The sequence below is a fragment of the Eurosta solidaginis genome, chromosome X, assembly GCF_040869045.1.
Source record: "Eurosta solidaginis isolate ZX-2024a chromosome X, ASM4086904v1, whole genome shotgun sequence".
Lineage (NCBI taxonomy): Eukaryota > Metazoa > Arthropoda > Insecta > Diptera > Tephritidae > Eurosta > Eurosta solidaginis.
The window spans coordinates 70,065,760-70,082,697 of NC_090324.1; the positions used below are offsets into that span (position 1 = coordinate 70,065,760).

A 16,938-nucleotide genomic window follows, 5' to 3' on the forward strand; every position below is an offset into this window, starting at 1 on the left:
ACTTTATCGCCAAGGTCGATGGAAACTTTGTCATTGTGCCTAGACGGATTCGATAGGGACTTTACAGTGGACCAAAGTTTACCTACACCGGCAGAGAGGTTACAACCGCTTAGGTGCTCCTCCCATTTCGCCCGCTTGTGTTCATCCACAAGCAATCTGATGCGTTTGTTTATATCCCTTATTTGGGGGTCGCCGGGATCGAGCTGTCTTATAAGGTCACGCTCTCTCGCTAAATTTGCGGCCTCCGCCGGAAAGTGGGGCGAACTTCGGGAACTCTACCGGCGGGAATGAAGCGAGCCGATGCGCATTCAATGACCTTGCGGAAAGCACGCTCCCCTTGGCGAGCATCAGTCCGGATTGGGAGGGCAGCAAAGCGGTTGTCTGTAAAGGATTTGTATTCGTCCCACTTTCCTTTTTTAAAGTTAATGAAAATACGTTTTTCAGTATTTTTTTTTCACATTGTCGGTATATAAATCCAGTCTCATCCCAAAAATCTATTGCATTGTTAAAGTGCTACTTTGTGCCAAGGACGCAAGTTAAAAGTAAAATTCTACGAAGAGCAAAAATCAAACGGCTTCCAAGTATTCTATTGAAAGGTTATCGAAAGGGTTTAATGATGTGCTTTAGGCTGATTCGAACATAGTTCACCGAAGCCCAAACCTTCGGCCTACGTGATGTTAAGAGAATGGATGAAAACGAGCTGATCAAAAAAGTGTTTCCATCAGCATCCGTAATTTATGAAGAGGAAAGGGAGATCTCCAGTAAGTTGGGAGAAAGAGGTTGGGTAAGACTTGATGTCCCAATTGTAGTCGGTTTTTGTGAAGCAGGCAGTTATTAATGATCAATAATATGTTCTTTAAACCGTTATATAAATATTTTGAATTCCAATTTCAGTGATGAAGGATCCTATGGAGCACGCAACCGGTATTGAAAGGCGTGAAGTTTTAGCCAAAGCTGCTGGCAACGATAATCCCTTCGACATAAAAGTGTTCAAACGTGGCGCAGGCACCAAAGAAAACCCCAATCTGATACCATCCGCATTTGATGCACGTATTGTTGGTTGCATCTGTGAGTGAAGAATAAATAGCATAAGCGAAAAAAACTATTTTTTTAACATACTAAACAATTATTTTATATTATTTCCAGGCGAAAAAGATCAAACTTACGTGAAATGGATGTGGCTGCAAAAAGGTACATTAAAACGCTGCGAATGCGGCCATTGGTTCAAATTGGTTGAGAAAGCTCCTGTCTAAACTTATTACTTTTAAATAAATGCAAATATCTTTTTATTAAGAAAAAACTAACCCAATAAATTCCCAAAACCAACAAATGAAAACATGGTGAGATATTTAGTAAATATAAAACGGATATAATTGCTTACAAGTAAGCAACAAATGGAATAGAAAACGTACATTTGTCGAGAGCTGCTTTCAATTTAGTGCTGGGAGGTAACGCTATGAGCATTTTTGGACATAGAGGGGCTTTCGACAAAACGACAACATGGAGAAGCTGAGGGAGCAGATTCCACTCATCCAACTTCCCACAGATGACACGAGGAAGATAATTAAATTTGAGAAGCGCTTCAAAATAGAGTTGGGAACAAGTGTACGTGGGAAACCTCCAGGATTGAAGCGCTTCACCAGGAACACACTATAATATGGTACACCGATGGCTCGAAGACACCGGAGGGCATAGGAGCAGGGATTTTCCGCCCCCGAACCAAAATATCCCTACCAGTTGTCACCATAAGCCGGTGTGCAGCATGGGTACCTGGACACAGAGGAGTAGATTGTAACGAGCGAGCGGACGAGGTTGACAGTGGCCGGAAAGCCAATAGGACCCGAGTCCGTCATGCCAATAGAGTCACATACAATAACGGAATAGTTTAGACAAAAAGAGGTGTGCCTAAGAGAACAACACTGGCGCGAAAGTCCAGGCCTTGGGAAGGCAAAGGCACTAATAGGAGGGTACAACTCCCAAAAACTAGCCTTAGGATTTTAACAGGTATACTCACAGGCCACTGCAGGCTAAAGAGCCATATGAATAAATTGGGTATATCCTCTAGTTGTTGTTGTTGTTGTAGCGATAAGGTTGCTCCTCGAAGGCTTTGGTGCTAGCCCGACCATCTCGGGAACGATTTACGTGGCCACATTAAACCTTCAGGCCATCCCTCCCTCCCCACTCCCAAGTTCTTTGAAGAGCTTGGGGTCGCCAGAGCCTCATATGTTAGTGAAACAGGATTCGCCGCGGATAGGTGAGGTTGACAATTGGGTTTGGAGAGGCTATATATTGCGCTGGAACCTGAAGGGTTGCGCTACACAGCCCTCGAATCAGGTATTTTAGTCGCCTCTTACGGCAGGCATACCTACCGCGGGTATATTCCGACCCCCTAACCCGCTGGGGAGATGTCGTCTAGTAGCCCCTGTCGGTTCTGTGATCGCGAAGATGTGACTGCAGAACACATCCTGAAGGAATGCGATGCAGTCGCGAGACGAAGACTTGGGGTGCTAGCATCATCGAAAGTAGGAAATAGTAACATACACTCTCTGAAGCCGAGAAGCATTCTGGATTTTCTCACAGAACTTGGCTTGGATGAGGTGTTGTTAAGAGAATGAGGGCACAATAGACCAATAGGTCGCAGTGCTTGACCTCACAACATCTATCTATCTATCTATCTAAGTGGAATGCGGAGACTGTTATCTTGTCTATGAATGAAACCAGGCTAGAGAGCATCCCATGTCTACACAAGATCTTATGGTGGTAATCGAAAACATCTGAGGCGATTTGAGCTGGTGTCTTCGGGCCCGAAGCCACAATATGAGCTGAATGAACTACGAACCCACAATGTAGTACTGCGGGCGTGGGTTTTAGGCCACAGAGGGGTGAGTGGATGGTAATAAGCGGGCGAACGTCCTAGCCACGCGGCAGCTGCCAGTTCGCTAAAAAAAAATAATAAAAATAAGGTGGCATATATTGCTGGTAGACAGATATATAAGAACACTGGCGCACTCTGAACAATCTAAGTTACTGCAGGAGGATGTAGTCTTAATCGCTAGAGGAGCAATCATAAGCCTTTCAAAAAATAAAATTAGAATTTTAACAGGTTTCTTAAAAGACATTGCAGACTCAACAGCCACATGCATAAATTGAGCAAATAATCGTGATACCTGCGGGTTCTGTGATCGATAAGCGGATACGGCTAAACATATCCTCCTGGAAAGCAATGCAATCTCCAGAGGGCTAAGTCTTTAAGTTGGGGCGGGGTCGCCCCTCGTGGAAATAAAAACTAAGCGGAACCGAGGTTTTGTACAGTTATCATTTAAAAACTATTTAATATTCATATTTACACAGTTAATAGCATATCCACAATACATAGTTTAGGGTAATTCATTTAAAAATGGATTCTGCGGCAGCAGAATCCAGACTGCTTTACAATAGGGTTTCCTTTTTAACAAAAATAAAAGAAACTGCCTTACGAAGATCTATGCAGTGCTACTAGAATTACAATTCTTGATGGGTTTTATGGCATCCGTGCTTATCCAAATGCTAGAACTTCTTGCGCAATTTCTCACGACGTTCTTTCTTCACGCTACGCCAAGGTTTCTCTGTAGGTGACGCACTCACCAAGCTACCATCGCTGGCCAGACGAATATGTGGAAAGTTAGTGCGTCCTTTCACATAAGCTTTGCTATTGTTTGAATCAAAGAACTGTTTATCAATTTCCTTCGAAGCGGGTTTTGAATCGATCTAGAGATTGGAGAAGGGAGACAATATAACAGAATCCAAATTTTACTAAAGTTTTTACAATGCAAATTTGTGGCGAAGAAATCATATTCATTTTATTCGGATTTACTTCCTTTACATAACGCTCTAAGTCGACGCTGCGAAAGAGCAGTGGATTACGTGCGTCCACAATCTGCACAACAACATCTGAACGTTCGACAACACGCCACAACTGACGCCAAAATTCTAAATTGTTTTCATAAGGTGTAAGTAAGATGTCGTTGTCTTCTTGCAGCAGGGCTAAAGTGCGACGCCATCCTAAGAATCTTTCATTTTCAGCCCTTTGCAATTCCTCTGCGGTATTTTGTGCTGTCCATTTAGGACGGCGTGGCACTGTTAGCATATTATTATTTTCCCTATGTTCCTATGAATGTGATATTCAGTTTCTTAGCTTGAAATTCAGTGCCCGCCAGCTCAGTAGTGCGTAAAAAATCATGAAATGAAGATTCCTCAGTAACAGATGCCAAATTTAACCGTCCCCAATCGTAGCCATCTTGGATTTCGGTAGTATGGAGCTGTATCAACCACAATAATTAAAAATAAGCAATAAATTTTAGCTTAAAAATTGTTTATCCAAATGCAGTTTTTGTTTACCATAGTGTCGTTATACACTTTACGGCGGAATTGATGCCCGAAGCGATTTTTTATCAATGCTCGTCCCAGATTGCCGGACTTGGTTTTGCTTTTCTTGCTCATGCTGCTTTTTTAATACCCCAAATTTGCAATAAATACAATAAATTCTAAAATTCACAAATATTCCAGCACGTGCGCAATTGAGCAGATATTTTTTTTCCTAGATGTGCCTAAGCAGCTAACACATGCTGCAATGTAAATACCCGTCGCACAAAAGTTTCCTTTAATATTTTCCTTTTTTTAAATCCAGTTTTAGGCAAAAGTTGACAATTTATATAATGCGTTTTGAACTTTATGCACAATTTATTATTTTTATTATAATTTTATCAAAACTTGCCAATACGCAGCTGACAGCCGTAACTGACAATACTTCAATTGTATTGGGTTGCGTGAAACTAAAGAGTAGCAAAAAATACTACTATGTATAAAACAGCTGATAGTGTTGTTGTATGTCAATTTCGTTAAGTAACTAAGTTGGTGAAATCGAAAAAAAAATATGCCGCAAATCTGGACTAACTTAAATCAAAACTAAGTTTTAGCCTAAGTCGAGTTGGTGATAAATTATGTTTAATTAAATTATTTTTAACTTTGTAAAATGCTTCTAAAGTTTGCAATATAGCATATTTCCGAATATCCAACCTGTTTTGATATAAGAGCTCGCTTGTCGTTCCTCTAGGCAAATGCAAAATATTTTTTATAACTTTATTTTATATTCTCTGAATTTCATTTGTAAGTTGCTCAGAGCAGTTATTCCATATAGGGTTCAAATAATGTATTTTAGACATGAACACAGAGTTTTATAGAGGCCATAAATGTTTTTGTGGAAACACTTTACGATTTCTATAAATAGCGAAATTTAGAGGTAATAACTTCATTTTAATTCTGTTTATGTGTTCTCGCCAGCATAAATTTGCGTCAAACCAAATTCCAAGGTATTTTAATATATCGACCCTCGATATGAAACTAACATATAGATGAACTCCTTTCAGATCATGAAGGCTAGGGGTATCCCTGTAGTTGTTGAAAATTATGAAATTGGTTTTAGCCAAGTTCAGTTTCAATAAATTTCGTTCGAACCATTGGGATATAATCTTTAGATTCTCTTGTATATAGATTAAAAGCTCATCAAGACTATCAGAAGCACACAGGAAAGTTCCGTCATCAGCATAGAATTGCGGCATACCCTTTAAATTTAGCTTTAGAATGTTATTAATATATATTAAAAATAAGGTGGCTGCCAATTTGAATCCTTGTGGAACACCTGTTCTAATGGTTTTGATTGAGGTTTTGCAGTTTTTGATTTCTACATATTATTTTCTGCCAATGAGAAAGCTTTCAAAGAGTTTAATTGCAATGCCATCAACCCCCAACTCCCTTAGTTTTTCTATCATGATTGAAAGATTCACTGAGTCAAAGGCTTTGCTGAGGCCAATTGCCAACATTCCAACCTACTTTTTTATCTAAATTTTCATAAATAAACTCGGTGCAGTTGATACAAGCAGATAGCGTGCTAGATTTTTCCGTAAATACAAACTGATTATCGCTAATTATTTCGTTAGATATAATAAATTGTTTTAATCTATTTAATAAAATATTTTCAAATACCTTGTCAATCGTACTCAATTTCGTTATTGGCCTATAGTTTGAGCAGACCTCCTTATTTCCACTCTTGTACATTGGAAATTGGGTATATCGTCTAGTTGTTGTTGTTGTTGTAGCGATAAGGTTGCTCCTCGAAGGCTTTGGTGCTAGCCCGACCATCTCGGGAACTATTTACGTGGCCACATTAAACCTTCAGGCCATCCCTCCCTCCCCACTCCCAAGTTCTATGAAGAGCTTGGGGTCGCCAGAGCCTCATATGTTTGTGAAACAGGATTCGCCGCGGATAGGTGAGGTTGACAATTGGGTTTTGAGAGGCTATATATTGCGCTGGAACCTGAAGGGTTGCGCTACACAGCCCTCGAATCAGGTATTTTAGTCGCCTCTTACGGCAGGCATACCTACCACGGGTATATTCCGACCCCCTAACCCGCTGGGGAGATGTCGTCTAGTAGCCTCTGTCGGTTCTGTGATCGCGAAGATGAGACTGCAGAACACATCCTGAAGGAATGCGATGCAGTCGCGAGACGGGGTGCTAGCATCATCGAAAGTAGGAAATAGTAACATACACGTAAATACAAACTGATTATCGCTAATTATTTCGTTAGATATAATAAATTGTTTTAATCTATTTAATAAAATATTTTCAAATACCTTGTCAATCCTACTCAATTTCGTTATTGGCCTATAGTTTGAGCAGACCTCCTTATTTCCACTCTTGTACATTGGAATTTCTGATCCGATTTTCAACTCTCCTGGATACTGACCAATTTGAAAAACTTCGTTAATGAACTTTGATAACAAACCAGACAATTCTTCTTTATATTTTTGTACCAATCTGACTGAAATGCCATCCGGACCATTGGTCGACTTTGGGTTAAGGGAAGTGATTGCATCTCTTACTTCTTCAAAATCACACTGACTTAAAACAAAAGGATGTGTGATTCCATCTACAGGCTCAGGTGTGTACTCAAAATTTCCTGGCGTTTTTATAATATATATAAAATAATGATTAAAAGCATCTGCTATTTCCGTTGGTGTTGTAAGAACTTTATCATTATAATCTATTTGCGTGATAGCTAGAGGCGATACATTAGTTTGTCCATATATAAGCTGATTTAAAACTCTCCAAGTCTTGGCACTGGATTGGATATTATCTTCAATTTGTCTCCCATAAAATTGTTTTCGCATATTATTAATTTTATTACGTGCTTGAATTTTAAAATACCTAAACGTATTTCCAAAATATAAGTTGTTAATATATCTCTTCTTTAATTTGTAATATTTGTTTTTTTCTTTAGTTACGGCTAAAATTTTGTTATTTAACCACGGCTTCTTAACATTTTTATTCGTTTTCTTAATACGCTTAGTGCATTTTTCAATGCTGCTACATAGCTGTGTATGAAATCCCCAAAAGTGAGGCTCTTCTAATGAATCGTGTATATAATTATTTTCTTCGAATAATGCGTAATCAAAAACTTGTATTTCACTCTTGAGAGGTTCTTTATTTAGTATATTGTTATTAAAAGTTAAAGCTAGGAGTCTATGATCAGAAATTTCGTTGTCATCTAACGATAGAGTGTATGAAAATTCAACTAAATCCGTAGGGCATGATCAATGATGGTTTTGGAATCGCTTCCTCTTCGTGTATACATCTCTCTGCTCAAACTGTTAAGAAAAAGAAACCCACTACTGAGTAACATATTAATATAGTTGTTTATATATATATTTGAAGTTAATAAGTTTAAGTTAAAATCACCAACTATTATGAATCTCTTATATTTTAATACTTCGTTCTCTAATTTGTCAACAAAGAGGCTGATATCAGACGCACAGAATCTATAGACGCATGAGATGTGCATATTTGCTTTAATTAATTTTACTGTCAAAAAGCTACTTCCTTCATATTCAATTACAGATACGAGAGAAGATGGAACTGTTTTGTGTACGAAAATTACACACCCTCCTGCTCTATTTGTAATACGATTTGCAAAATAAGCAGTATAATCTTTAAGTTGAAATACATATTTTCATTTTCGTATATCCAAATTTCGCTTACCGCAACTACATGAACAGTTCTACCCTCCATCGTATTCTGTTGTATCAGCATATCAAGGTCATTCAGCTTATTTCTAATACTTTGAATATTTAGATACATTATATTAATATTTTTATAATTATTGCTAAAAATCAATTTATTTAAATCATATTTCACATTGATATCAAGTGCTGCATTAACAGCATCCATAATTGTAGATAGAAAAAAAAAATATATATATACTTAATTAGCTAATTACGCATTTCATTTTACACAATTATGGGATGTGTTCTAAACTTCTTATTTTCATTTTGAAACACATCTACAATGCTATCATTGGTAATGTTGGCATTAACTTGCTCGGCAATTTTCTTGATAACCGATTTTAAGGCTATGTCTTTTATTTGTGGTAAATTAGTTATTATTAAATTGTTTTTGTTTTTTTCTTGTTTTATCTCCATCATATTACGTTCTAATGTTTTCATTTTCAATTTGACATTTTCTCCATTCGTTTTAATCTCTTTCATTTCTTTTTTTTTTTTGTTTGTTTTCTTCTGTTAATCGATCGATCTCTTTCTTAAGTGCATTAAAGCCATCACTTATATGGTCTTTGGACTCTCTTATTTTTTTCAACGCCCGCTCTTGCACTTTAAACTTTTTGTTTAACTTTTCTATTATTGCAGTTAAGTTGACAGAAATAGTTTCGTTGTCGCTTGAAGTTAAATCTATTTCTTTGTTATTATGTTTTTTATTTGTTCTTGTTTTTGGCGCCATTTCTTACTTTTATATCGCCGAGTTTCGTAGTATTACTTGTTTTACCAAAAATGTAATTTCTTTTTTATGTGTTTGAAAACTAACAAGCAAGAAAGAAATATGGTGCACAAACCACTTTTGCAAAAAAAGGCACTTGAGTTTTTATGTTTTTTGTGGATTTATAAGTTTTTAACTGCCTCTCTTCACTTTAAATTTAATTGTTTTAACCAAGCTCAGCTTATTGCATCCTCTCACTTCAACTGACATGGACTTTACTTTTGCTTAACATGTAAGTTAACACACGCCAGTTGCCCTTATCGCAACATTCCCACGTATGGCCAGTACACGCGCGCCGAGTCAGCAAATTATATTTCCCACAACATACGGCTGCGCATGGCAACCCAACACCTTAATTCAAGGCCATGGCTAGTGACGGCAACTAACACCTGCAAATTATGGTTCTCACTACATACGGCCGCGCATGGCAACCTAACACCTTAATTCAAGGCCATGGTTAGTGACGGCAATTAACACTCATGCTACGGAACTACTCCAGACGCACAGTCAGCTAAATTCTATTACACATGATTGTGAAATGCACACATACAGCACCTGTGGGAAGAAACCGACTTCAACATTCTCACATAGCGGGCTGTCAACGAGTTACGCAAGAGGCGCGTCGCGGCTGGTTGATTGGCTATATATGGGAGCAGTTGCGACAGAGCCGGCAGTCGAGTTCGGGACGGATTGGAGTTAACAGTAATTTAATCTTAATTATAATTGTGAACAAACTGAGTTAAAATATACTTGTGAAAGACTATTTGAACTTGTGTTGTTTAGTGTTGTTGGTTGGGCGAGTTGGCCCAACAAATTAATTTTTTTATAAAACAAGGACTATAGTCCTTTAACTGGCGCCCGAGCAGGGACCCAGGAAGTGAAGGAAACTGTGAAAAAAAATTCAAGAAAGAATTTGTTCGAAAAAAAAAGAAAGAAGAAACTGTGAAAAAAAAAAAAATTTCAAAAAAGAATTTGTTCAAAAAAAGAAAGAAGAAACTGTGAAAAAAAAGGTGCTAAAAAGGAAAAACTGTCCTTGCAAAAAAGAAAGAGCTGACTAAGGAATTTGTTGAAAGAAGGAAACCGTGGAAAAAACTAAAGGAGAATTTCTAGCAAGATCATCAGCATTACATACTACCGGCATTACAGCGTAATAGTGGTCACTAGTGAAAATTCCTGAGAGCTCCTGTACGCACTGCAGTGTAATTCTGATATAGTACGGATGATTTACCTCATCACGTGAGTATAAAAAACACAAAGGTAAAGTAAAATAAAAAAATATTCCCACAAAAAATGGACGATATAAGAGCCACAGTGACAAATTTGACTGGGGCCGTCAACGCCCTTCTTGAAAAAATAAATTTGCTAGAAAGGCGGGTGGCTCGCGTTGACTCAGCTAGCTCTTCATCTACGGCGGCCACTACTCCAGTGGTTGAAGAAGTGGTGGCTCAGCCACCCACCTCTGAGGCTGAGATCAGAGATATCTGTAGGCTCCCTGATTGTGTTAAGGAGCTACAAGTGTTTGACGGTAACCCTGTCCAGTACATCTCATGGATTCACTCTGTGGAAGTGATCCTTTCAGACTTTGCGGTAATGAAGGGAAAGCCCCTTTACCGAGCGATTCTCCAACATATTAGGCAGAAGGTGCGGGGAGCAGCTGATTCTGCACTTATTTCCTACAATATATGCGATAGCAAATGGGGAAAAATTAAGGAATGCCTCTCCCTGCACTACGCAGATAAGAGGGATGTTGGTACACTCGAACACCAACTGCACCAGCTACAGCAAAAGGGAATGAGAATCGATGAATTCTACGCCAGGGTGAATCATCAATTCTCCCTTATTATTAATAAAATTAAAGCCGAATCCTACACGGAAGATGCCGTTAAAGTTCTGGTAGAAACCTACCGAAATCGTGCCCTGGACGTTTTTATACGTGGGCTTAACGGCGAAATGTCGCGAATGCTCCTTATACGACGCCCTAAAACATTGCCAGAGGCATATTCAGCCTGTTTGGAAATCCAAAATGTGGATTTCCGCAATTTTTCCGTTCATACGAACAATTCCAATAACCGTGTGGCTGTCCCTGTTAACAATTTGCCAGGTACCTCCTCATTTAGGAATAGGACCAAGCCTCCCCAGTTACCCCCTAAACCTACTTGACGCAACCAGGAAAAGCACTCATATGTAAAGAGTGACCGCCCGTCAGGTCGATTTGGAAATGCCAGCACCCCACTACATGCGCCTGTAGAGAAAATGGACGTAGACCCCTCGGTACAGACACGCAACGTTAACTACATGAATCGCCCAAATCCGTTTAAAAGAAGCGCAAGTTCAGAAAATCTACCACGGAAGCAGCAAAGGGTGTTCCACACTACACCCGAGGGGAACGAAGAGAGAGATATGGACCTGAGGGAATCGCCAAGTGAAAACAACTCGGAGGATTTTCTGTATTCCGGTCATCTAGTGTACCATACTTAGAATATACTTTGCCTGACGGTCGTGTGCTGGATTTCCTCGTGGATACCGGCGCAAATAAGAATTTTATAAAAAATAATATTGCAAAGAAAACAACTCCTGTAAAGAAATTATGCAATGTAGCTTCGGTGGAGGGTAGCGTGCCAATAAAGGATAAAGTAAAACTAAAATTATTCGAAAGTGTGGGTAACTCCACCGAATTTGATTTCTTCGTTTTACCGACTCTTAGTGAATTCTGCGGAATCATTGGGGACGATACCCTGAGGAAATTAGGCGCGATAATAGATAGGAAGAATAACCTCCTTAGTATAGACAATTACAAAATCCCCTTGAAAGACAGAAGATCTCTCGATGTAAACTTCACATTAGGAAAGGACCTACCTCTTGATATCCATGGAAAGGTTAATTCACTATTGGATAAATACTCTGGTCTTTTCAAACCACTTAACGGCTATGAGCTTGCAAACACGAATGTCCGAGCAGAAATAAAAACATCAACCGACGAACCGGTGTATAGTAAATCCTACCCCTACCCAGCATGTATGAGAGATGAAGTCGAAAAACAGGTAAATGAGCTCCTAGACGAAGGTATCATCCGGCCGTCGAAAAGCCCATACAATTCCTTAATTTGGGTAGTCCCTAAAAAACCTAAGGCGAATGGGGACAAACAGTATCGTATGGTTATAGACTATAAACGGCTGAACGCTGTAACTATCGCCGATACTTACCCAATTCCCGATATAAACGCTACTCTTTGCAGCCTTGGCCAAGCCAACTTCTATACTAAAATTGAATTGACTTCCGGATTTCACCAAATTCCCATGAAGGATTCGGACATCCCAAAGACAGCCTTCTCCACAATGAATGGTAAATATGAATTTCATCGGTTGCCATTCGGGTTGAAAAATGCGCCTGCGATTTTCCAAAGGATGATAGACGATGTCCTCAAGCAGTACATCGGGAAAATTTGTTACGTCTATATCGACGACATCTTCGTATTTGGCAAGGATGCAGAGGAACATCTCGTTAATGTTGAGAAGGTTTTTGCAACGCTTTGGAAGGCGAATCTTAAGGTTAATTTGGAAAAGACATGCTTCTTTGAAAAAGAAGTCGAATTTCTAGGCTATGTTATTACTCCCGATGGGGAACGCGCTGACCCAAAAAAGGTAGAAGCTATTAAAACGATTTCACCCCCGGAAAATTTGAAGGATTTAAAAAGTTTCCTTGGTATGACCTCATACTATAGGAAATTCATTAGGGATTACGCCAAGGTCGCAAAGCCACTCATCAACCTCACTCGGGGGGAAAATGCACAGGTAAAAGCAAACGCGTCCAAAAATGCAGCGATTATGCTTAACAAGGATGCCTTAGAGGCCTTCTGCGAGCTGAAAAAACTACTAATGTCAGCGGACGTATTAGCATTTCCAGATTTTTCCAAACCATTTAATTTGACAACGGACGCATCAAACTACGCCATTGGCGCGGTACTATCACAAGGATCAATAGGCGACGATAAACCGATAGCTTACATATCGCGGTCCCTAAACAAAGCCGAAGAAAACTACGCTACGAATGAAAAAGAGCTTCTAGCTATTGTTTGGTCACTAGATAATTTGCGTTCCTACCTTTATGGCGCAAAGAAAATTTGGGTTTACACTGATCACCAACCTCTGATATTCTCCTTGAGTAATCGTAATTACAATACAAAGCTCAAGCGATGGAAAGCTCGTATAGAGGAATATAACTGCGAGTTAATCTACAAGCCAGGTAAGACAAATGTAGTCGCTGATGCACTCTCCCGTCTCAAGACGGAAGTGAACGCACTCACTGACTCCATAGCTGTACAATCATCGAGTACTATAGCTGAGGCGGTGTCTGAAACTGACACTGCTTCAGAGGGTACCATGCACTCCGCAGAGCAGGACAGCTCTGACCTCATACCTCACGTAGAGGCACCCATAAATGTGTTTAGAAATCAAATAATTTTTAGGCGGGGGGCGAGTTGCGAGTGTACAGAAGAGCCTCATAGGGGGTACAAAAGGTACTTTGTCACAATGCCTGTATTAAGCGTCGAAGCTTTGTCACCAGTCCTCAAAAATTACCTCAACCCAAATGTTATAAATGGCATTAAAATTCCGGAAGATGACCTCCATAGTTTGCAGGCTGTATACGTTAACAATTTCAGCAGATATAAAATTAGGATCACGCAGCGCGTGGTAGAAGATGTGACAATAGCCGATAGGGTATTCGACATTATCGAGAAGGAGCACAAGCGCGCGCATCGAAATGCTCGTGAGAATAGGGAACAGGTACTGGAAAAATTTTATTTTCCCGCAATGTCCAAACAGATTAGGGAATACATTAGCCAATGCGAAACATGTAAATTGAACAAATACGATAGGCACCCTTCTAAACCATATGAGCAACCAACTCCCATTCCTAGTTATCCGTGCGAAATCTTGCACATCGACATCTTCGAAATTGAATGACAAAAATATTTGAGTTGTATCGACAAATTTACCAAATTTGCTAAGCTCTTACCAATCAAAAATAAGTCATCTCCTCATTTGCGAATGAACCTAACGATCGCGCTGCATTATTTCACAGTACCACGAGCCTTGGTCATGGACAATGAACGCGGATTCTTGTCACCACTTGTATTAAATTATATCAGGTCCTTAGGGATAGAAATATACCAAACACCAACGCAGCGAAGCGAGGCCAATGGTCAGGTAGAGAGGCTACACTCTACTTTGATCGAAATATACCGCTGCCTTTCCGTTGAATTTCCTAGATTAACACCTGAAGAACGCGTCGCAATAACTGTGGATAGGTATAATAACACAATACATTCCGTAATAAAGCGCAAACCGGCTGATGTTTTTCTGAATAGGACCGCTAGGATAAATTACCAGGATTTAGCAAACTTCCGGGAGCGCACTAACGAGGACATAAAGGCTCTTCTTCTACACGAACAGGAAAGTAGGAACTTAAGAAATAATAAAACTCGTTCGCCCCCCCCCGCAATTTTGACAGTGGCGATGAATTATTCATAGCTAATAAACAAATAAAAAGCAAGCAAAAGCCACTTTATAAGAAAGAAGCTGTGGCGGAAAATAGAAATTCCACTATAACCACGCAAAGTGGGGAAAAATTCCACAAATCGGATATTAAAAATATCTAACGAAAACAAAAATGTCTATAAACAGACAAAATGTCCAAGGACACATTAAAAACTTACAAAAAACATAAGAGGCGAGATTCGGCACTAAGAGGGAACTTCAAAACAAGAGCGGGCTTCTAAGTAGGACAAATCGTGCCTTAGTAGGAGGTGGCGCCATCGAACATGACAAATGGCAATGCGACCTCTAAAACGGATACACACGATCCCCCATAGCTGGTTCGAGAAATTTTGGCTCCTCTGGTCGAAATTCAAGCACTCAAAAGCTCGGCAAGGCCGAAGAATTAATAATGTTGGTCAAGAGGTAAAAAACTCATGCATAGATCCCTAAGCCCAGGTGGTCCGGGTACAAATTCACTTTTGTATTCGATCTGTCGTATTGGTTCAATTCCAGTTAACTCGGTGGTCCGAGCGATATCAATCGAAGTGGTTCAATTCCTCCATGGGACTATTGGCTTTAATTGACATGAGAAGTCACTCGTTCGATGGGCGGGAAAATTTTCACTTACAAAAACTTATGTTGTTCACTTTCAAAGGGGATACTCACGAGCCTTCGTCATGTCATCTGAGTTTATGCCTGCATTCCAATACAAAATAAAAAAGAAAAGCAAAATAACAAAAGTTAAAGAATTATTTGAGAGAGAAACATGATCTCACAAATAAAAGGCGCTAAAAGCCGCAAAAGAAAACAAAAAAAAAGTAAAACAAAAGAACAAAAGTTAAAGAATTATTTGAGAGAGAAACATGATCTCACAAATCAAAGGCGCTAAAAGCCACAAAAAAAAAAAAAACAAAAAAAAAAGAAAAAAAGGGGAAACATTCCTCGAAAAATACTAATACTAAGAAAAACCTAAAGCTAACTAACTTACAAAAAAAGTAACAAAAAAAAGAAAAAATATAAATCTAACAAAAACTAACAACTAACTTACTAAATTAATTACTGAAAACTAACTGTCAGAAAAATTCCACTTTTAACATCACTCCTGGGTCCTCGTAAAATCCTGTCAAACCCTTGCCGACCCGAACTCCACTCATTAGGTATAGCAGTAGGATTTAAAAATAGTCTACTTTATACGTGAAATGTTAATTACAATTTGAAATCTAAAATATACCTAAATTAAAATGAAATTTGAAATTTACTTAGACTAGTACTTAAACTTTGAAATGTAAATTTTTTAATAGCAATAGTTAACTATGTATTTCACTAGTTATTAGAATTATGTGTACTCCGACTCCTAGAATCTGCCTCTGTGCATCCGCACAAGCATATGTGGTATTCGATCTCGACTCGCCAGTGGTAACCGTACGTGATGGGTACCGCTGGATAATCAATGGCTACTTCAAATTAATTCATGTAATCAACCTAGCCCGTTATGAGGAAATAGCAAACCGCCTGGAAATTGAAGTCAAGAAACTGGATGAAACGAACGACCTCACAGACGTCATTTCTTTCCACTTGAGTAAAATCCAAACGCAGCTCGAGGAGTTAAAAGGCCCAAAGAACAAGAGAATCAAGCGATCAATCAACTGGATAGGATCGGCTTGGAAATGGATAGCCGGTTCACCCGACGCTTCCGACTGGGATGAGCTCCTACGAGCCCAAGACGTGCTAGTATCTAACAATAACCAACAATACAAGGTAAACTCTGAAATATTTAAGAAAACTCATGAGTTATTGCAGGTTGTCAACGGCATCGTAACCAACACGAATGACATCATTGGCCAGAATCATCTCATAAAGCTTTCCCAAGAAATCCTTCAGAAAGTCATGATCCTGAAGGACGATATTAACGAACTGGTGCAGGCCTGCCAGATGGCTAAGGCAGGTATTGTCAACAGCAACCTACTAGACAAAGAAGAGATCAATGGACTTATAAGCGAAGTAGATGTCCTTCCATACAGCAATGTGATCGAAGCAATAGAATTCAGCGAACCTTCAATCTACACCAACGGCACAATGCTACTCTACGTTGTGTCCATGCCAAAGGTGGCCCAAACGAGATTTAACCATCTGATCACCAGAGCAATTGTAAAAGACGGACATCGCATAGACCTGAAGTACAGCACAGTCTTAATCAACACAGAGCAAACGTATGGTATCAAGGAGAGCTGCACCCACCTTACAAGCGCAATGGTATGCAAGCAAAAAGCGCTGGACCTACTTCGAGAGGACGACTGTCTGCCACGTCTGCTCAAAGGAGGTAAAACTTGTTGTCGGTACATCAATTGCAATGCTCCCAATCAAATCAGTAGGCTGATATAACAACAAAAATTGTTAATACATCACAGAGCATGGGGAAAAAGTGTCAATAAAATATGACACAATGGCTTCATTGCCATCAAACAAGTCCAATTTTCACGTCCATTCTGCAACAGATGTCGCAGTGCTGTGAATATCAATTGGCAAGGATCAGAATAG

At 39.3% G+C, this 16,938-nt stretch overlaps 1 protein-coding gene and 1 long non-coding RNA gene across 2 annotated transcripts in view; one reads left to right on the forward strand and one right to left on the reverse strand.

The window, feature by feature from the left end:
- Positions 1-16,938, reverse strand: part of LOC137235009 (transcriptional activator cubitus interruptus-like) — a 324,700-nt gene that overhangs the window by 32,192 nt on the left and 275,570 nt on the right. The gene's annotated exons all lie outside the window — the stretch shown is intronic.
- LOC137234641 (uncharacterized) lies at positions 913-1,336 on the forward strand. Its single transcript, XR_010947852.1, has 2 exons — positions 913-1,068; positions 1,147-1,336. It is a non-coding gene; the product is annotated as an uncharacterized lncRNA (long non-coding RNA).